This window comes from Chiloscyllium punctatum, chromosome 39 (assembly GCF_047496795.1).
Source record: "Chiloscyllium punctatum isolate Juve2018m chromosome 39, sChiPun1.3, whole genome shotgun sequence".
Taxonomy (NCBI): domain Eukaryota; kingdom Metazoa; phylum Chordata; class Chondrichthyes; order Orectolobiformes; family Hemiscylliidae; genus Chiloscyllium; species Chiloscyllium punctatum.
In genome coordinates this window covers 65,236,564-65,260,055 of record NC_092777.1, presented here as the reverse complement: position 1 = coordinate 65,260,055, position 23,492 = coordinate 65,236,564, and the positions used below count along the sequence as shown (strand labels likewise).

The 23,492-nt window shown below is 44.7% G+C and overlaps 1 pseudogene; it reads right to left on the bottom strand.

Annotated features, from left to right (window-relative positions):
- Positions 1 to 254: 254 nt before the first annotated feature.
- LOC140463783 (high mobility group protein B1-like) overlaps positions 255 to 23,492 on the bottom strand; it is a 46,293-nt pseudogene continuing 23,055 nt past the window's right edge.

The window sequence follows — 23,492 nt, the reverse complement described above, 5'->3', positions numbered from 1 at the left end:
TGACAGTCCACCATACTCACACAAATGCACAATGTACCTCCCCTTAACACTGGAGGTTCCTGTTGCCTCACAATCAGGAAGTCAACAGTTTGCAGAAATGGAAAGGATCATTTGCTATTTCATATTTAATGTGATTGGGCTCTTAAAGTCATAGACATGCCAACTTACAAAAGTTAAAACTTTACAATACTTGTCATGGGGTTTAAATGCTTTTAATTGTGTACCAAGTAATAAAACTGAAGCAATTTTACAATTTAATCTTCATCATCATCTTCTTCAGCATCCTCACAATGTACCTCCTTTTTGGCAGACGGTTTCTTTACCCTGTCCACCTTACTATGAGCTTGATGTTCAGTGAGATCCCTATCAGATACCTCCCTCAGTTTATACGCTTTGCTAATGAATGGCTTCTTCTCTTCTTCAATGCATGCATTCATTCCTCAGCTCAGCAAGCTCATCTGTCACATCACCAGTCGAGAAACGTGGACTTTTCGGTCAAAGTTCTGAGAAAAGCCATGAAGAAGTCAGAGGAAGGCTTTTTTGATGAAATGGAGTCCTTCTTCTTGTTACTTTCGGGTGGCAGCTAAGTTTGTATTCCTGGGTCATAATGTCCCTGGTCTACTTTAGACGGTTCTTCAGATTTGGCCTAGTCTTTGTGAGGCATTGCCCTCTGCCTTTCGGAACACCCACCTTCTGGAGAATTGCGAGAAGTTAACAGGAATATCAGGACCCCAGCGGCTCAGACAGCGTCCCTGGAGAGACAGCAAGCTAATGTTTTGAGTCACCTAGACACCTCTTCATCAGAGCTGAGGTGAAGTGTGGAGGGATGACATTTATGCTGTAGTTGGGGGTTGGGGGGAAGAGTGGAGGGGTTTTGAATGCTGGGGGAGAACGGATGCTGATAGTGATCGGAATGTGAGAATGGCAGAACAATGGTGTGTCTAACTGCCAGACTGGCAAGAACAGACAGTCCCCCTGGGGTGGGGGAGTGGAGAGAGGGAATGGTGACAGAGAATGTAACAAGCCGTAAGGAAGGGAAGGGATGGGAATGAGTTCACCATATGAAGATGTTGAACTAATACTAAGTCCAGAAGGCTGCAAAGTGCCAAGTCTGATGTTGTCCCCCTCCAGTTTGTGCTGGGATTCCCTGGAGCATTGCAGCATGCCGAGGACAGAAACATGGGGCATGTGAGCAGGATGCTGTGTTAAAATGACCGGCTATGGGAAGGTCAGGCTCCTGCTGGCTCATGGACAGGGTATTCCTTCCTGCATTCTTCACCGCAATTCTGCTCCTTGGCATCTCGGACTCATGGTTTTCCATTTTGTTGTTTACCTGGTGCTACTGATGGCTCCTCAGTTGTGGCTTTTTATTCTTGAATGTGACGTGTCCACTCCCTCAGCATCACTGACAGGGCACGGTCAAAAAATTCACACTTGCCCTTTCTCACTTGTCGCCCATAATCTTCAAATCCCTTCAGATTAGCAACTAATTTATGGAGATGCCCTGTGACTGTGTAATTTTTTGCCAACTGTACCTGCTTTTGGCTGCAGTGGTGTCTTTGATTCCTTTTCTTCTTGTTTTTAAATCAAAGCGCCTCTGAGATCTGTAGTTAGCACCAGAATTCTGTTTCCTTTTCAACATATAAGTGGATTGACCCAATAGATCACAAGCAGAGCACGTCCTAGTGGCCAGTTTGCATTGTGTGACCACACAGTAAGGACCAAGAAGCCAAGCTGTTTAGCAACAGCGGGAGCTTTATTAAGGAGGTGTTTGCTGCACCTCCGAATTCTTTCTACGCGTTCTCATTTTATCCACATGCATCTATCCTTAAAGTTCTCCATTTTTGATGTGCGTTGTGCAGTTATGTTATCCTTTGCTGGTGTTTTTTTTCCCATAACAGAAATTACTTCTCTTCAAATTAGGCACTTGGGTTTCCATTTCACTTCCACAACCAAAACAAAGTTGTCCTTTTATCATTAAAAACATGACCCTCTGCTTCCACCTTTCCTCTTTTGTTGCAGAAGACATTTCTGTAGACAATCTGTGGGAGACCTTTTGATACAAACCTCTGCTGGTGTTTCTCCGCTTTTGGCTCCTGCACCCATCGGCTACTCTCTTCCAATCTCTGCTTTTCTTGAGATTGGTCTTGGGCTTTAAGACTGCTTTCCTCTGATATTACTTGGAGGTGGCGATGTTAGACTTGGATGGGCAGGTTTGGAGATCACACAACATCAGGGTGTAGTTCATCGGGATTGTTTGGAGGCACTAGCTTTTAGAGCGCTGTTCCCTCATCAAGTGGTTGTGAAGAATAAGATCCTAAGACACAGAATTTATAGCAAAAGATGCATGACACTGTAATGTTTTGCTATAAATTCTTATGGTCTTATTCTCCACAACTACCTGATGAAGGAGCAGCGCTACGAAAGCTAGTGCTTCCAATTAAGCCTGTTGGACTATAACCTGATGTTGTGTGATTTTTAACTTTGTACACTCAATAAGGCAGCAAAATCACAAAAATAGCTGGACAAACTCAGTGTCTCCAACAGCCTCTGTGGAGAGAGAAAGCAGAGTTAGCATTTCAGGTCCAGTGACCCTTCTTCGGAATATTATCATAATCAGATGGTCCATCAGACTTACACAAACTCACAACAGTGTGGGATAGAATGAGCAGTGAGTCAGACGGCTGCAGTGTTGATGGGGACAGGAATGTTGGTCAGGATATCGGGAGTTCTGCCTGAAGGTTGTCACTGGGAGGGAGGAATGGGCATCTGAAGCTGTTCCTGTCGAGCAGTGTGGTCAGTCAACAGTGCAGCACTCCCCCCGCACTGTCAATGTCCACCCATACTCATCAGCTCCAATCCTGAACCAAACTCAGAAAGGATCCGTAATTCTGATTGGCTACAATCCCAAAAGATTAATCACTTGACCTTCAAACTTTCCTAGCCTCAACACTCACGTGATTGGTCAACTACTTTCAAGGGCTCTGCCTTTGCACCATGATTTGTCCCCTGATTGGACGACTATGGAGTGCCTGTCAAACTGCCTTTTGACTAAAACTAAAGCAAGTTTAAAGAAAATCAGATGAAATCACAACTGGTTTTGGAATGATTTTCCCCCCTGGAATGTCATTGAGATTCATCTGTAATTCCTGAAGACTCCAGGGAAATTTTGGAGAGTTGGCAACACTTAAAATTTGGAGTGAGTGATTAACCTGTTCGCAATACCTTCGCTTCAAGCATCTCTCTCTCTCTCTTCCTCTCTTCCTCTCTCCCCCCCCTCCCCCCCCCCCCCCACTCCCCCAACCCCTCTCGATGCTGAGGGAGCATCTCGAGTGTTTAGAAAAATAATTTCGTTATTTTTGCTTGCTTTGACTAATGTGACTGCATTTTTCTGAAGTATAATTCAGGTTTCACAATATTTCCCTGGAGTCTCAATCAACATAATTTCAGGTCTGCTTCCCACTCTCATGAGCTTTTTATTCAATCTGTTGTTAGTGTATTATATAAAAATTATAGGTGCTGGGAAGTGAATTCAAGTCTGCAATTTATTCAAGAGATCTGTTGACATGCATTAACAGCTCAGGTTTCTAACTCTGCCTCATAGTTGTCACCTGATCCCCTTGGAGTCAACCTGCGGCAACGTTATTTGATGTTGGAACATTCAGGATCAGCCTGGCATGTTTGTCCACAGCTGATGCTACATTCTGATATTCACTATTGTGTGTGTGTGTGTGTGTGTGTGTGAGACAGTGTGTTTGTGTGTGTGTGTGTGTGTGTGTGTTTATGTGTGACACTGAGTTTGTGTGTGTGACACTGTGTTTGTGTTTGTGAATGTGTAACAGTGTATGAGACAGTACATTTGTGTGTGTCTCTGTATGAGTGTGTGTGTTTGTGCATGAGAGAGTGTGTGACAGTGTGTGTTTGTGTGTGTGTGAGTATGTGAGAGACAATGTGTGACAGTGTGTTTGTGTGAGTGAGGTGTGTGAATGTGTGTGTGTATAGTGTATGAATGTGAGTGTGTGTGAATGTGTCTGTGTGTGAGAGAGATAAAGCAAAATGGTCAGCATTTCCCATAGCGCGATGGAGGGGAATCAGCCACAGGACTCCTGCATTTATATGGCACCTCGACCCTTCATTGCATTATTTTTGAAACACAGTCCCTGTTGTCAGAAATGTGACAGCCAATTAGCACACAGCAGGCTCCCACACGCAGCAATGTGGCAGTGACGAGAGGTTTGTTACTGCAGACTTTATCAGAGAATGGAGACTCTCAAAGGCACACTCCCAGACTGATGCAGCTCAGAGGAACGCCATTCACTCCATTCTCTCAGTGCTGGCCCTTTGGACTATTCCAGTAATGCCCCAGCCCTCCTCCGTCCCTGGCCCCCATCCATCTCCCATTGTCTAGCTTCCTTTGACAAGTCACTGTTGAATGTGCATCTTGTCACATTCCTTGTTTCTGTTCAGAACAACTTATGCTGAAAAATATTGTTTCCCAATTGCTCTCAGTTTCCCACTATCTACTCTCACAAAGCCATTCATGATTTTGAATCAAACGTCATCCAACCCATCTCCCGCATTTCCGCCCTCACCCCCCCTCTCCTCCCTCCCGTAACAATGATAGGGTCTCCTTGTCCTCACCTACCATCCCACCAGCATCCATATCCAGAGGACCATGAGCCATCATTTCTGCCACCTCCAGCAGGCTACCACCATCAGACCCATACTCCCCTCCAACTCCTTGTCAGGGCTATTCCCTCCAGGACACCCTGGTCCACTCCTCCTTCACTCCCAACACCCCCCCACAGCCCCTTCCCCTGCAACCACAGGTGGAATAGCTCCCCATTTACTTCCTTCCTCCTCACTATCTAAGGCCCCAAACACACCTTCCAGATGAAGCAGCACTTTACCTGCACGTTACTCAACCTAGTCTACTGCATTCAGTGCTCACAATGTGGTCCCCTCTACATTGGAGAAACGAAGTGTGGACTGGGGTGACTGCTTTACAGAACACCTACATTCTGTCCACAAAGATGATCCTGAGTTTCCAGGTGCCTGCCACTTCACCACACTGCCATGTTCCCTGGCCAATCTCCCTGTCTCAGGCTGGCTGCTGTGCTCCAGAGGAGGTCAGCATCTCATCTTCCCCTTGGAGTCCCTGTAGCCTTCAGGACTCCATTTCAAATCCATAATTTTAGGGCCTGGACACCTTCTCCCATTTCCTTTATCCCACCCCACCTCCCAAACCTTCTCACCACATGGGTCACTTTTAGCACAGCCAATCCATTTTCACCTCCACATTCTCCCAAATATTAGCATTTCCTTCTCCCTGGCCAACTATCAACCATCCCTTTGTCTGTCTGACATTCCTTCCCACTTTCTGGCTTCGATCTCCCCTATCCACTCATTCCTATATCCCCCAGCCCCAGTATCCAGTAGAAACACCAATCTTTACCCAGATACTTACAGAGGTTTATAAAATCATCAGGGGTATGGAGAGGGTGAATAGCCAAGATATTTTCCCTGGGGTGGGGGAGTCCAGAACTCAAGGGCATAGGTTTAAGGTGAGAGGGGAAAAATTTACAAAGGACCTGAGGGGCAGCTTTTTCACGCAGAGGGTGGTACGTGTATGGAATGAGCTGCCAGAGGATGTAGTGGAGGCTGGTACAATTACAACATTTAAAAGGCATTTGGACAGGTACATGGATAGGAAGGGTTTAGAGGGAGATGGGCCAAGTGCTGGCAAATGGGACTAGTTCAGTCTAGGACACCAAGTGGACGAGTTGTAGAAGGATCTGTCTCTGTGCTGTATGAGTCTATGAATCTATGACGACCATCAGGTTCTACAGAGGATCACTAAACCCGAAACCTTAACCCTGTTCCTCTCCACCGATGCTGCCAGACCTGCTGAGAATTTCCAGAATATTCCATTTTCATTCCTTCTCTTCACCTTGTCTGTCCGAGGGAGGGCAGCTGTAGTGACTCTGGGCTCTGCAGTTCTGCCAAAAATAACTCGGGGAAATCCAGCTCTGAGTCCAGGCTGCATCTGTGGGGGTAGGCCGGGGGTGTGGAGTGGGGCATCAGGGGCTTGTTTCCCTGCTTCACCCTGCGAGATCCCACTCTCTTCCTTTCAAATGCTGCCCCTGGTGGGGAGATGCTGCTGTTGTTGTTTTGGGGTTGGGGGGTCTGTGAATCTGAGTGGATTCGTGGTGTTCTTGCCCATGTGCTTCCTGGTTTAAACCTGAGATCACAATATGACGAGCATGAACTTGTGATCAGATGACAATAAAGAAGTAGACAAGGGATGTCTGATCTGTTCTGAGGCTCTGCTGAATCCAGACTCAATCGCTGCATTTCATTCCAGTTTCACACTATTTTGGGGAAAGGGATTAATCTCATTCTTGCTTCATTCTATGTTGGGAAAGTATTCTGAGCCCTCAAGTCTAGAGTCAGTACTGGGACAGGAAAGAGATTGGTCAGGGATTGGTTATCTCTCCAGGGTAGTTTAATTCACACAGGATAACACAGGAACAAAGAGGAGGGTGCAGCAGATCACAGCATTAGAGAGAGAGAGAGAGAGAGAGAGAGAGGAATGAGGACACTGAGAGCCAGGAGGTATGGGAGGGTCACAGAGTGAGAGAGGCCTGAGACTGTGGGAGTGGGTAAGAGAGTTAGGGGAGTTCAGAGTGGAGAGTGGTAGAGAGAGGCGGGTGAAAATGTGATTGTGCAGGGGGCAGGTGTAGTGCAAGGGTCACAGAGTTAGAGAAGGGAGACCAGGGGAGAATTTAAAAGAGCAGAGAAGAAACTTGAAACTAATTTATCTGAGCGATAAGATCCTAGGGAGGGGGTGGATGGGGAGGAGAGGGCTGCTAGAGGTGAGAAACTGTGAGTGAGTGAATGAATGAGTGGGTGGGTGAGTGTAAGTGAGTGGGTGAGTGAGTTCATATGAGCGAGTTAGTGTGAGCAAGTCAGTGAACAAGTGAGAGTGAATGAGTGTGTGGGTGAGTGAGAGTGAACGAGAGTGTGTGGGAGTGAACGAGAGTTTATGAGTGATTAACCGGGAGTGTGTGAGCGTGTGGACAAGTGTATGTGAGTGAGTGAATGAGAGTGATTGAATTTTTTTGAGGAAGTAACAAAGAGGATTGATGACGGTAGAGCAGTAGATGTGATCTCTATGGACTTCAATGAAGCGTTCAACAAGGTTCCCCATTAGCAAGGTTAGATCTCATGGAATACAGGAAGAACTAGCCATTTGGATACAGAACTGGCTCAAAGGTGGTGGTGGAGGGTTGTTTTTCAGACTGGAGGCCTGTGACCAGTGGAGTGCCACAAGGATCGGTGCTGGGTCCTCTACTCTTTGTCATTTACATAAATGATTTGGATGCGAGCATAAGAGGTACAGTTAGTAAGTTTGCAGATGACACCAAAATTGGAGGTGTAGTGGACAGCGAAGAGGGTTACCTCAGATTACAACAGGATCTGGACCAGATGGGCCAATGGGCTAAGAAGTGGCAGATGGAGATTAATTCAGATAAATGCAAGGTGCTGCATTTTGTGAAAGCAAATCCTAGCAGGACTTATACACTTAATGGTAAGGTCCTAGGGAGTGTTGCTGAACAAAGGGACCTTGGAGTGCAGGTTCATAGCTCCTTGAAAGTGGAGTCACAGGCAGATAGGATAGTGAAGAAGGTGTTTGGTATGCTTTCCTTTATTGGTCAGAGTATTGAGTACAGGAGTTGGGAGGTCATGTTGCGGCTGTACAGGACATTGGTTAGGCCACTGCTGGAATATTGCGTACAATTCTGGTCTCCTTCCTATTGGAAAGATGTTGTGAAACTTGAAAGGGTTCAGAAAAGATTTACAAGGATGTTGCCAGGGTTGGAGGATCTGAGCTACAGGGAGAGGCTGAACAGGCTGGGGCTGTTTTCCCTGGAGCGTCGGAGGCTGAGGGGTGACCTTATAGAGATTTACAAAATTATGAGGGGCATGGATAGGATAAAGAGATAAAGTCTTTTCCCTGGGGTTGGGGAGTCCAGAACTAGAGGGCATAGGTTTAGGGTGAGAGGGGAAAGGTATCAAAGCGACCTAAGGGGAAACTTTATCACACAGAGGGTGGTACGTGTATGGAATGAGCTGCCAGAGGATGTGTGGAGGCTGGTACAATTGCAAAATTTAAGAGGCATTTGGATGGGTATATGAATAGGAAGGGTTTGGAGGGATATGGGCCGGGTGCTGGCAGGTGGGACTAGATTGGGTTGGGATATCTGGTCGGCATGGACAGGTTGGACCGAAGGGTCTGTTTCCAAGCTGTACATCTCTTGTGAATTTATGACTCCTGGAGTGAGTGAGTGAATGAGAGTGTGTAAGTGTGTGAATGAGAGTGTAGGAGCGAGTAGATGAGTGTGTGTAAGTGAGTGAATGAGTGTGTAAATGAGTGAATGAGTGTGTGTGAGTGCGTGGATGCGGGTGAGTGAGTGTGTGGATCGGAGGGTGTGAGTGAGTGGATGAGCGTATGGGTGAGTGAACAAGAGTGTGTGACAGCGTGAACGAGTGTGTGAGTGCGTGGGATGAACTGAAAGACGTCACTCTGGATAGCATGTTGTGAATGAGTGGATGAAATTGACTGGAGGGGTTTGGGAATTTTACACCAGAATAACTGGAAAGTTTATCATCACCAATCCTTCCAAAAGAGCAGTGTTCCAGCTCATCGTGGGGAAGATTGCCTTTCCAGGCAGATGTGGACCTGAGCAGGTTACTCCTGGGATTTGTGCCCTGGGTAATCAGTTGAGAATTGAGCTCCTCAGCAGTCGTTTAACTCTTTCCTGTTACCTCAGTGCTGAGATTGCATCAGCTTTTACTGTGATAGTATTATTATTATTCGGCAGAGCTGCTTTATCAGGATTACAGCACAGAAACTGCTCCTCCTGGAGAAATTGGCTCCAATTGTCTGGACAATAAAGCTCAGAGAATTTATTGCCTCAGTCTGTGCTGTCCTGTGAGATAATGCAAAGACTGATTACAACAAATTAAAGAAGCAGCATTCATTAGCAGATTGTTACATTCAGTGGGGACCGTCAGTAAAATCACCAATTTACTGAACGGATTTTATGGTCACTCCCAGGCTGCATTAAGCAAATCAATTCAGGAATCCGCTGGATTTTGTTAATCTCAAACATCTTGTCATTTTCCTTCAAAGAATTTAAACTCTTAGCAAAATGAGTTTAACAGGCAATGGGTTTTGAGAAGAGCCCAGATGGGGGCAGCTCCAACAACACTCAAGAAGCTCGACACCACCCAGGATAAAGCAGCCCCCACTTGCTTGGCACCACACCCACTCCCTCCCCCACTGACGCTCAGTAGCAGTGGGTGCACTGCAGAAATTCACCAAAGATCCTCAGGCAGCACCTTCCAAACCCATGACCACTTCCACCTAGAAGGACAAGGGGCAGCAGATACATGGGGACACCACCCCTTGCAGGTTCCCCTCCGAGCCCCTCACCATCCAGGCTTGGAAATATATCGCTGTTCCTTCACTGTCGCTAGGTCAGAATCCTGGGATTCCCTCCCTCAGGGGCGTTGTAGGATAACCCACAGCACATCGACTGCAGCGTTTCAAGAAGGCAGCTCACCCCGACCCTCTCAAGGGGCAACTAGGGCCGGGTAATCAATGCTGGCCAACAGACAGCAACATCCACATCCCACAAGTGAATTAAAGAAGAGTTACCACAAGTAATTTGCAAACTGGAATCTAATAGAAACTTTCGGGATGGTTTATATACAGAACAACAGATCCCCACAAGTAAGTTACAGATGGAATGTCATTGATGGGGTTCCTGGTGGTTTAGAACATAGAACATCACAGCGCAGTATCGGCCCTTCGACTCTCGATTTTGCACTGACCTGTGGAACCAATCTGAAGCCCATCTATCCTGCACTGTTCCATTCTCATTCATGTGTTCATTCAATGCCCATTTAAATGCCCTTAAAGTTGGCGAGTCTACTACAGTTGCAGGCAGGGTGTTCCATGCCCCTACTACTCTCTGAGTAAAGAACCTACCTCTGACATCTGTCCAATATCTATCACCCCTCAGTTTAAAGCTATGTTTCCTCATGCTAGCCATCGTCATCTGAAGAAAATGGCTCTCATTGTCCACCCTATCTAACCTTCTGTTTATACATCAAACAACAGACACCTGGGAGCGAGGTACAGATTGGAATCTAATCGAAGGGTTCAGGGGTTGTTTATACAAACAATAACAGATCCCTGGGAGTGAGTTTCAGACTGGACTCTAACCGAGCAATCCAAAAGAACTTTTGAAGCGATATTGTTGAGAAATAATTAGCGCCTCCTTTCACTCCATTTTGACACGAAACCCTCACCCTCAGCCTTTTTGTTTTACAAAGTGGAGCAGTCACTGAGGTTTCAGTAATAGCTTGAGAGTTGAACAACTTTAGCAGTGGTCAGTGTAATGCTGGTCTCAAAGATTACACTGACAAAGCTAAATCGCTTACAAACACAATTAATAAATTAAAATGTTGTAATAACAGATGGTGATGAATACTAGGAGTTTGATTGCCAATTGGTGTTTCTCCAGAGTGTGTTGTTCATTGTTGGTTATTGAGCACGTGAAGGATGTCAACAGAGACAGAGCCAGGATTCAATCAGATTGCTTTCCCTGTTCAATTCACAGAAACCATCTGGCAGATTTTTTTGGTATTAATAGACAGCCTCTCACGATTCCATAGCCATCAAAGAAAAAACACAGTTTACTTTTTAATATCTTTGATTTGCATTTAACACTTTACACAGCTCGGAGGTGCCTTATTTGGAGCGAGTGAGTCCAGTCCGTTATGAACTACGATGTGTAAGCTGCCTGGAACACAGGCAGACATCCGGATTTGACACTGAGTCACATCAGGATCTATTAGCAGAGGGGACCAGAAACTTGGTCAAGGAAGCTGGTTTAATGACCATCTGAAAGGAGGAGAGAAGGATGGTGGAGAGGTTTCCAGACAGACTTACACAGATTAATAAATGGACAGCTGAAGACACAGCCTCCAACAGTGCAGTGCATCAGGGATAGTCAACAGAGCAGAATAGTGTAAGGTCAGAAATCTTGCAGAGGATCATGGCTGGAGGAGGTTACAGTGATGGGGCTGGAGAAGGTCTCTAAACAAGGATCAACTTTTAAAACTGACGGCTTGTTAAATGGGAAATCATTGGAGGCCAACAAATGCAGAAGTGATGTGTGAATGGGATAACTTCACTTCACTTGGTTCTGAGCATGGGATGGGTTTTGTTACTGACTAGGCCAACATTGAGTTGCTCTTGAGGAGATGGGGCCTTGAATCATTGCAGTCCATGTGCTGGAGGCACGCTGGAGCCCAGTTAGCTGATTGGCTAGTTAACAATGCACAGTAACTCCAGCAGCATGGGCTCATATCCCACACCAACTGAAGTCACCGTAAAGATCTCCCCTCACCTGAGGCATGATGACTCTCAGGTTAAACCTCCACCAGTTGTGTGTCTCACTCTCTCTCTGAGAGGAGAAGGAGGCTCTGGTGACTTTACCTTTAAGTAGACCCACAGTGCCATGAGAGAGGGAGTTCCTGGATTTTGACTCATTTTGGACTGTGTTTTTTTTTACTTTGGTCATTCACAGGATATGGGCATCACTGTCCATGCCGGGATCTATTGCCCAGAGGGCTTAAACAAGTCTCCCAAGAGCAGGCTGGAGTCACATGTTGGCCAGACCAGGTTACAATGATAGATTTCTTCTCCAAAGGGACCAACAACCCAGAGGGGTTTATACCTAGCAACTGGGGTGGCATGGTGGCTCAGCAGTTAGCACTGCGGCCTCACAGCACCAGGGTCTCAGGTTCGATTCCAGCCTCGGGTGGCTGTCTGTGTGGAGTTTGCACATTCTCCCCGTGTCTGCGTGGTTTTCCTCTGGGTGCTCCGGTTTCCTCCCACAGTCCAAAGTTGTGCAGGTCAGGTGAATTGGCCACGCTAAATTGCCCGTAGTGTTAGTGCATTAGTCAGAGGGAAGTGGGTCTGGGTGGGTTACTCTTCAGAGGGTCGGTATGGACTTGTTGGGCTGAAGGGCCTGTTTCCACCCTGTAGGGAGTCTAATCTAAGCTGACAAATTTCATGGTTCACTCCCCTCATCCATGTCTTTGATGTAAATTATAAAACCTGAGACCCCTTCTATCTGTTATTACATTCCTAGCCAATTTCCTCTTATGCACTAATTTTTCCTCCTGATTAATCTTTTCGTCATTGTCTGCCGTTCTTTATACACATTCTTTACACAGTCAGTTCTTCTATAATACGATGGGTGCATTCTGGTGCAACCCCACGTTATTGAAAAATCCTACTTTAAATACAGTGCTTAGAGTGTTGGTGATGTAATCGTGTTACGGCCAACACACGTTTTAAAAGTTCACGTTTTAGAAACAGTGTCCCCAATTTGTCAATTGTGTTACAGTGAATGTGCATTGATGAAATGTGCGTTCTAACATAACAGCCTGTATTCTGATCTGCCACTCACCTTTGTGCCTTTTCTTGAAGTTTGATGCTTTCCTTAACTTCTTCAGCTGACCACTGACTTTATCTTTTCAGGAGGAACATACTTATTCTCAGTATTCTCAAATATCTCCTTAATTGTCCGCTAATGTGGCTGGATTGATCCATCTCCTAGCTTAGTAGAAAAACAGGAATTGCTGGAACGACTCAAGAGCTCTGTCAGCATCTGTGGAGAGAGAGCAGGGCCAGCTTTATTAGTCAGTTCACCTCTGCTAGTTCAGCTGCACTGCCCATCGTAGTCTCAGATCAAGTCTTTTCTCTTTTAAACTGGATATAAAATTACAAACAAAACCCCAGGTTATAGGACCAGAGGTAGGCCTTTCAGCCCATTGAGGGAATTTAATTCAGATAAATGTGAGGTGTTGCGTTTTGGGAAAGCAAATCTTAGCAGAACTTATCCAATTAATGGTAAGGTCCTAGGGAGTGTTGCTGAACAGAGAGACCTTGGAGTGCAGGTTCATAGCTCCTTGAAAGTGGAGTCACAGGTAGATAGGATAGTGAAGAAGGCATTTGGAATGCTTTCCTTTATTGGTCAGAGTATTGAGTACAGGAGTTGGGAGATCATGTTGCGGCTGTACAGGACATTGGTTAGGCCACTGTTGGAATATTGTGTGCAATTCTGGTCTCCTTCCTATCGGAAAGATGTTGTGAGACTTGAAAGGGTTCAGAAAAGATTTACAAGGATGTTTCCAGGGTTGGAGGATCTGATCTACAGGGAGAGGCTGAACAGGCTGGGGCTGTTTTCCCTGGAGCATCGGAGGCTGAGGGGTGACCTTATAGAGGTTTATGAAATAATGAGGGGCAAGGATAGGATAAATAGACAAAGTCTTTTCCCTGGGGTAGGGGTATCCAGAACTAAAGGGCATAGATTTAGGGTGAGAGGGGAAAGATATAAAAGGGACCCAATGAGCAACGTTTTCAAGCACAGGGTGGTATGTGTATGGAATGAGCTGCCAGAGGAAGTGGTGGAGGCTAGTACACTTGCAATATTTAAAAGGCATTTGGATGGGTATATGAAATAGGAAGGGTTTGGAGGGATATGGGCTGGGTGCTGGCAGGTGGGACTAGATTGGGATATCTGGTCAGCATGGATGAATTGGACCAAAGGGTCTGTTTCCATGCTGTACATCTCTATGACTCTATGAGTCTGCTGTGGGCCATTCAATGTGATGATGGCTGACCTGATTATCCTCACCTCCACTTTCCTGCCTTTTCCCAGTAACCCTTGATTCCTGTACTGATTAAAAATCTATCTCAGCCTCAAACAGACTTAATAACCCGGCCTCTACAGTTTGACAGCTGTCTGTGGTGAAAATTTAAAACCTTGATTCCCTTATTCTGAGATGACACCCTCTGATCCTGTACTGTCCCACAAGGGGAAACAACCTCTCCATATCTACTCGGTCAAATCCCTAAGAATCCAATCCATTTATATTGGGTCTCCTTCAACTCTTCCAAACCATACCTACGCAACCTCTCAACTTCAGAAAATCCCTCCATACCTGGACTCGCCAAGTGAACTTTCTCTGGGCTGCTCCAATGGCATTATATCTTTGCTTAGGTAAATTACCCAAAACTGTTCACCGTATTCCAGGTGTGGTATCACAAGTGACTTGAATGGTTTGAGCAAAACTTCCCTATCTTCACACTCCACTCCCTTTGAAATAAAGACCAACATTCCAATTACCTTCCCGATGTCCCCCTGAACATGGAAGCTAGCTTTTTGTAATTCATGGTTGAGGGTTCCCATATCCCTCTGTTCTGTTGCTTTCTACTGTCTTTCTCCATTTAATTACTATTCAGTTTTCCTATTCTCCCACCAAAATGCATCACCTCACAATTCCCAACATTATATTCCATTGGCCAGGGTATTTTACTCACATGCTTTACCAGGCTATATCCCTCTGTGTTATCCTCACTATTGCCTTCCCACCAAAACTGTGCCATCTGTGACAATTCATTCACTTTCCCCATCCAATTTATTAATATGTATATTGTAATTAATTGTTGCCCCAGCATGATCCCTGTGGGACTCTACCAGTTACACGTTGCCATCCTGAAAATGCCTCTTTATCCAATTCCTACCTTTTGTTAGTCAGTCAAGTCTCTGTCCATGCTAATGTGCTTCCTCCAACACTCTTAAGCAGCCTAATGTATGGTACATCATCAAATGCCTTCTGAAAATCCAAATATCTGACATCCACTGCTTTCTCTTTACCTACCCTGCTTGTTACCTCCTTAAAGCCCTCTGATAAATTTTAAATGTATGATTTCCCTTTCCTAAAGCTCTGCTGATACTACTTGATCATATTATGTATTTCAAAATGATCTGCGATTTTGTCCTTTATTATAGACTCCACTACTTTCTCAACAACCAATGTTATGAGAGGTAGTGAGAGGCATGGATCATGTCAATAGCCAGAGACTTTTCCCTCGGGTAGGATTGACTAACACAAGGGGTCATCATTTTAAGATATTGGGAGGAAGGTATAAAGGAGATGTCAGAGGTAGGTTCTTTATGCAGAGAGTTGTGAATGTATGGAATGCGTTGCCAGTTGTGGTGATGGAAGCAGAGTCATTGGGGACATTTAAGCGACTGCTGGACATGCACATGGAGAGCAGTGAATAGAGGAATGCGTAGGTTAGGTTATTTTAATTTTAGGTTAAGAATAATCCTCAGCACAACACTGTGGGCCAAAGAGCCTGTTCTGTGCTGTACTTTTCTATGCTCTATGTTCTGCATTAAGCTCACTGACCTATAGTTACCTGTTTATCTCCTTCCCATTGCGAATAAATGATGTGGAGATGCCGGTGTTGGACTGGGGTGGACAAAGTTAAAAATCACACAACACCAGGTTATAGTCCAACAGGTTTAATTGGAAGCACTAACCTTCAAAGTAATGCTCCTTCATCAGGTAACTGGTGGGACCTAGTTGGACTATAATTTGGTGTTGTGTGATTTTTAACTTGGTGAATGACGGTATTTCACTGGCAGGTTTCCAACCATCCGGGACTATTCCACAATCTAAGGATGACCAATATACACACTACTTACTTTAATATCTGAGGATACAATCCTTCAGGTCCACGGAACGTGCTGGTCTTTAGCCCTATTAATTTCCCCCACACGTTTTCTCCAACAATCCCTCTCAAATTTATTTCCCCTCTATCTTCCGTCCTTTTGGATATTTAATAAGTTGCAGAATGCTATGAGGACTGATGCAAATATTTGTTTGAATCCTCTGCCATTTGCAGTTTCCCCATTGTTCATGGGATCCCTACAGTGTGGAAGTAGGCCATTTGGCCCATCAAGTCCACACTGACCCTCTGAAGACCCACCTGCGCTATCCCTGTATTCCCCCGTGGTCAATCCACCCTAACCTGCACATTTTTGGACTGTGAGACGAAACCCACACAGACACGGGGAGAATGTGCAAACTCCACACAGTCACCCGAGGCAGGAATCGAACCTGGGTCCCGAGTGCTGTGAGGCAGCAGTGCTAACCACTGAGCCACTGTGCTGCCCCAGTGATTACTCCCCCAAGTCTCATCCTCTAATGGGTCTATGTTCACTTTGCTCTCTCAATTCTTTGTTAGGCTGGAGAAACTTTTTATATTACTCTCTTATGAATCCTGATTGTTTATTTTCTCCATTTTATTTTTTGGGGGTCATCTTTTATTGGCTTTTAAATCTTCCACAATTCTCTGATTTAGTGCTAAGCTTTGCCACACGTTAGGCTTTTTTCTTTCAATTCAATATTGCCCTTAACTTCCCCGGTTAACCACGGGTTTACTTCCTTTACTGTCCTTAACTTCCCTAGTTAACCACGGCTGGTTAGTCCACTTTCTAGAATCCTTCTTCCCTACTTTTGCTGTGAGTCATGAATTGTTGTCTAAAACATCTGCTGTCTTTTCTCACGTACCTTTATTGCTAAATTCCTTTCCTTGTATACTCCAGGCAGCTCTGCCCTTATTCATACGGCATTACCCTAACACTTACTGCAACAAAGGTGCTACAGAGGTTTAAGTTGTTGTTGAAACATGATGCCATCAAACCCATACTTAATTTATTTCCTCTCTGTCCTTGTTCAATGTTTATGGTGGTCACACAATCAGCTCCACATGAAATGCGACTAGCTGCTTAATCAAATCCAACATATGAGAAACACACACCATTCTCTGTTCAAACTCTTGGACATTATTTAATATTTAAACTCCAAAAAAATCCATGATCCAAGTACAAACCATTGTCCAATCATTCAATTCTGAGCAGTCAGCAAAACATATCAATTCCTGCTGAGACTATCATTGAGAGAGAGCAAGTCACGGTATCAATGGAATCACTTCTGTACAACATCAACATGTTATTGTATTCAGTAACTCTCTGCTGTCTCCCTTTGATTGAGTTCCTGAATGAAATAATTCCTCACGCTGTTGGACAAAAGGGAAATAAACTGCAATTGTTTCCATATTTATTATTCTGATGTGGCTGCTGGATCAGTAATTCTTACTCATCCCAAGCAGCCTTTGTTAAGGTGGCCAGGAGGTTCTGTCTTGAATTGAATTGCTGCCTTCTGTTTTTTTGTAAAGTTCAGCGGTTCATGTGTACTACTTAGAAATCGAGCCATTTCAGTTGGTGTGGAGTCACGTGTAGGTCAGAGTGGGCATGGATGGCAGATTTCCTTCTGAGACCTTGATATGCCAGGTGGATTTGCATATAATCAGACTGCATTACAACGTGGTCAACGTTACTGACAGTCTCCTGATATTCACAATAAAAAAAACTGATTTTAACTTCACAGGTAATACTGGGTATCAGAGCTCAGTGACTCTGGGTATCACAGCTCAGTAACACTGGGTATCACAGCTCAGTAACACTAGGTATCAGTGCTCAATAACACTGAGTATCAGAGCTCAGTAATACTGAATATCAGAGCTCAGTAACTCTGGGTATCAGAGCTCAGCAATACTGAATATCAGAGCTCAGTAACACTGGGTATCACAGCTCAGTAACACTGGGTATCAGTGCTCAATAACACTGAGTATCAGAGCTCAGTAATACTGAATATCAGAGCTCAGTAACTCTGGGTATCAGAGCTCAGCAATACTGAATATCAGAGCTCAGTAACACTGGGTATCAGAGCTCAGTAACACTGGGTATCACAGCTCAGTAACACTAGGTATCAGTGCTCAATAACACTGAGTATCAGAGCTCAGTAATACTGAATATCAGAGCTCAGTAACTCTGGGTATCAGAGCTCAGTAATACTGGGTATCACAGCTCAGTAACACTGGGTATCAGTGCTCAATAACACTGAGTATCAGTGCTCAATGACTCTGGGTATCAGAGCTCAGTAATACTGAATATCAGAGCTCAGTAACACTGGGTATCAGTGCTCAATAATTCTGAGCATCAGTGCTCAATGACTCTGGGTATCAGAGCTCAGTAATGCTGGGTATCAGAGCTCAGTAACTCTGGGTATCAGAGTACAGTAATACCGGGTATCAGAGCTCAGTAACACTGGGTATCAGAGCACAGTAACGTCGGGTATCAGTGTTCAGTAACTCTGGGTATCAGAGCACAGTAACATCGGGTATCAGTGTTCAGTAACTCTGGGTATCAGAGCACAGTAACTCTGGGTATCAGAGCACAGTAACATCGGGTGTCAGTGTTCAGTAACTCTGGGTATCAGAGCACAGTAACATCGGGTATCAGTGTTCAGTAACTCTGGGTATCAGTGCTCAATGACTCTGGGTATCAGAGCTCAGTAACGCTGGGTTTCAGATCTCAGTAACTCTGGGTATCAGAGCCCAGTAACTCTGGTTATCAGAGCTCAGTGACTCTGAGCATCAGAGCTCAATAACACTGAGTATCAGAACTCAGTAACACTGGGTATCAGAGCTCAGTAACACTGAGTATCAGATCTCAGTAACACTGGGTATCAGAGCTCAATGATTCTGGGTATCAGAGCTCAGTAACACTGAGTATCAGAGCTCAGTAATGCTGGGTATCGGACCTCAGTAACACTGGGTATCAAAGCTCAGTAACTCTGAGTATTAGGGCTCAATAGCACTGAGTGTCAGAGCCCAGTAACACTGAGTATCAGGGCTCAGTGACTCTGTGTATCAGAGCTCAGCATCTCTTGGTATCAGAGCTCAGTAACACTGAGTATTAGAGCTCAGTAACACTGGGTATCATAGCTCAATAATTCTGGGTATAAGAGCTCTGTAAGACAGAGTATCAGAGCTCAGTAAGACTGAGTATCAGTACTCAGTAACACTGAGTATTAGAGCTCAGTAACACTGGGTATCATAGCTCAATAATTCTGGGTATAAGAGCTCTGTAAGACAGAGTATCAGAGCTCAGTAAGACTGAGTATCAGTACTCAGTAACACTGAGTATTAGAGCTCAGTAACACTGGGTATCATAGCTCAATAATTCTGGGTATAAGAGCTCTGTAAGACAGAGTATCAGAGCTCAGTAAGACTGAGTATCAGTACTCAGTAACACTGAGTATTAGAGCTCAGTAACACTGGGTATCATAGCTCAATAATTCTGGGTATAAGAGCTCTGTAAGACAGAGTATCAGAGCTCAGTAAGACTGAGTATCAGTACTCAGTAACACTGAGTATTAGAGCTCAGTAACACTGGGTATCATAGCTCAATAATTCTGGGTATAAGAGCTCTGTAAGACAGAGTATCAGAGCTCAGTAAGACTGAGTATCAGTACTCAGTAACACTGAGTATTAGAGCTCAGTAACACTGGGTATCATAGCTCAATAATTCTGGGTATAAGAGCTCTGTAAGACAGAGTATCAGAGCTCAGTAAGACTGAGTATCAGTACTCAGTAACACTGAGTATTAGAGCTCAGTAACACTGGGTATCATAGCTCAATAATTCTGGGTATAAGAGCTCTGTAAGACAGAGTATCAGAGCTCAGTAAGACTGAGTATCAGTACTCAGTAACACTGAGTATTAGAGCTCAGTAACACTGGGTATCATAGCTCAATAATTCTGGGTATAAGAGCTCTGTAAGACAGAGTATCAGAGCTCAGTAAGACTGAGTATCAGTACTCAGTAACACTGAGTATTAGAGCTCAGTAACACTGGGTATCATAGCTCAATAATTCTGGGTATAAGAGCTCTGTAAGACAGAGTATCAGAGCTCAGTAAGACTGAGTATCAGTACTCAGTAACACTGAGTATTAGAGCTCAGTAACACTGGGTATCATAGCTCAGTAACACTGAGTGTCAGAGCTCAGTGATTCTGAGTACCAGAGCTCAGTACATCTAGGTACCAGAGCTCAGTAACACTGAGTATCAGAGCTCAGTAACTCTGAGTATTAGGGCTCAATAGCACTGAGTGTCAGAGCCCAGTAACACTGAGTATCATAGCTCAGTAACACTGAGTGTCAGAGCTCAGTGATTCTGAGTATCAGAGCTCAGTACCTCTAGGTACCAGAGCTCAGTAACACTGAGTATCAGAGCTCAGTAACACTGGGTATCAGTGCTCAGTAACACTGGGTATCAGAACTCAGTAAGATTGAGTATCAGAACTCAGTAACACTAGGTATCAGAGCTCAGTAACACTGAGTATCAGAGCTCGGTAACACTGGGTATCAGAACTAGTAACATTGAGTATCAGAGCTCACTAACACTGAGTACCAGAGCTCAGTAACACTGAGTATCAGAGCTCAGTAACACTGGATATCAGAACTAGTAACATTGAGTATCAGAGCTCGGTAACATTGGGTATCAGAACTCAGTAAAATTGAGTATCAGAGCTCAGTAACACTGAGTATCTGAGCTCGGTAGCACTGGGTATCAGAGCTCAGTAACACTGGGTATCAGAGCTCCATAACACTGGGTATCAGAACTCAGTAAGTTTGAGTATCAGAGCTCAGTAACACTGAGTATCAGAACTCAGTAACACTGGGTATCAGTGCTCAGTAACACTGGGTATCAGAGCTCAGTAAGATTGAGTATCAGAGCTCAGTAACACTGAGTACCAGAGCTCAGTAACACTGGGTATCAGAGCTCGGTAACACTGGGTATCAGAACTCAGTAAGTTTGAGTATCAGAGCTCAGTAACACTGAGTACCAGAGCTCAGTAACACTGTGGTATCAGTGCTCAGTAACACTGGGTATCAGAACTCAGTAAGTTTGAGTATCAGAGCTCAGTAACACTGAGTATCAGAGTTCAGTGACACTGGGTATCAGAACTAGTAACATTGAGTATCAGAGCTCAGTACCACTGGGTATCAGAACTCAGTAAAATTGAGTATCAGAGCTCAGTAACACTGAGTATCAGAGCTCAGTAACACTGGGTATCAGTGCTCAGTAACACTGGGTATCAGAGCTCAGTAGGATTGATTATCAGAGCTCAGTAACACTAGGTATCAGAGCTCAGTAACACTGAGTATCAGAACTCAGTAACACTGAGTATCAGAGCTCAGTAACACTGGGTATCAGAACTAGTGACATTGAGTATCAGAGCTCGGTAACACTGAGTATCAGTGCTCAGTAACACTGGGTATCAGAACTCAGTAAGATTGAGTATCAGAGCTCAGTAACACTGAGTATCTGAGCTTGGTAACACAGGGTATCAGAGTTCAGTAACACTGGGTATCAGATCTCAGTAACACTGGGTATCAGAACTCAGTAAAATTGAGTATCAGAGCTCAGTAACACTGAGTATCAGAGCTCAGTAACACTGGGTATCAGTGCTCAGTAACACTGGGTATCAGAGGTCAGTAAGATTGAGTACCAGAGCTCAGTAACACTAAGTATCTGAGCTCGGTAACACTACATACCAGAGCTCAGTAACACTGAGTATCAGAGCTCAGTAACACTGGGTATCAGTGCTCAGTAACACTGGGTATCAGAGCTCAGTAGGATTGAGTATCAGAGCTCAGTAACACTGAGTATCAGAACTCAGTAACACTGAGTATCAGAGCTCAGTAACACTGAGTATCAGAGCTCAGTAAGATTGAGTACCAGAGCTCAGTAACACTGAGTATCTGAGCTCGGTAACACTACATACCAGAGCTCAGTAACACTGAGTATCAGAGCTCAGTAACACTGAGTATCAGTGCTCAGTAACACTGGGTATCAGAGCTCAGTAGGATTGAGTATCAGAGCTCAGTAACACTAGGTATCAGAGCTCAGTAACACTGAGTATCAGAACTCAGTAACACTGAGTATCAGAGCTCAGTAACACTGGGTATCAGAACTCAGTAAGATTGAGTATCAGAGCTCAGTAACACTGAGTATCTGAGCTTGGTAACACAGGGTATCAGAGTTCAGTAACACTGGGTATCAGATCTCAGTAACACTGGGTATCAGAACTCAGTAAGATTGAGTATCAGAGTTCAGTAACACTGAGTATCTGAGCTCAGTAACATTGAGTATCAGAGCTCAGTAACACTGGGTATCAGAGTTCAGTAACACTGGGTATCAGAGCTCAGTGACACTGGGTATCAAAGGTCAGTAACACAGGGTATCAGAGTTCAGTAGGATTGAGTATCAGAGCTCAGTATCTCTGAGTATCAGAGCTCAGTTGTAGTGCTATGGAGATGTATACTTCCCTCATTCCCCTGTCATGGTGAGTTGCTGCCTGTAGTGAGATCTTTGAGGTTGAAGTGGGATGGACTCTCTCCCTGTGTTGGGAAGCTGTTATTAAGGATTTTCCTGATAAACAAGGTCAGTAAGTAATGGCTGGGACCCTGCAGGTTCAGTGAGGAATTGGGCTGCACCCTTCGATCCTTTATTGAGCCATTCCTTTGGACACCTGGAGCTGCCAATTACCCTCCAGAGCAAGTTTTGAGAAGATTTGTAACTCAGGTTGAGGTTCTGGATGTAGATTTGCTCACTGAGCTGGAAGGTTCATTTCCAGACATTTCACCACTGACTGGATAACATCTTCAGTGGGCCTCAGGCGAAGCAGTGCACATGATTCCTGCTTTCTATTTATATGGTTGGGTTTCTTTGGGTTGGTGATGTCATTTCCTGTGGTGATGTCCTTTCCTGTGGTGGTGTCATTTCCTATTCCTTTTCTCAGGGGGTGTTAGATGGGGTCTAACTCTATGTATTTGTTGATAGAGTTCCATTTGGAATGCCATGCTTCTAGGAATTCTTGTGCGTGTCTCTGTTTGGCTTATCCTAGGATGGATGTGTTGTCCCAGTTGAAGTGGTGTCCACCAAAACGCTAAAACAGCAGCTAATGAACTTGAAAGACCCGATACAGACAACAAGCAAAACTAATGTCATTTACAAAATACTGTGCAAGAACTGTAACAAACACTCCATTGGACAAACAGACAGAAAACTAGCCACCAGGATACATGAACACCAACTAGCCACAAAAAGACATGGCCCTCTCTCACTAGTATCCTCACATACAGATAAGGAAGGACACCACTTCAACTGGGACAACACATTCATCCGAGTACAAGCCAAACAGAGACACGCACGAGAATTCCTAGAAGCATGGCATTCCAACCGGAACTCCAACGACAAACTCATCGAATGAGACCCCATCTATCACCCCCTGAGAAAAAGAACAGGAAATGACATCACCACAGGAAAGGACATCACCAACCCAAAGAAACCCAAACATATAAATAGAAAGTAGAAATTATCAGCAGTGCTTTGCTTGGAGGCCAACTGAAGATGTTACCTAGTACGGTGACGAAACGTCTGGAAATGACATCTGCACACTCAGCGACAGTACGCTCACTTTCCTCATGATCCTTCGGTGAGGATTTCCCCATCTTTCAGATCTGTCTCTCTCTCGTGTGAACTCTGCAGGCGCTCCCTGACCTGCTGAATACTCCCAGCAGTTTCTTTACAGGTTCGGATTTTGCAGACTCCAGTTTGGAGATGTTTGATCTCTGATGAAGGAT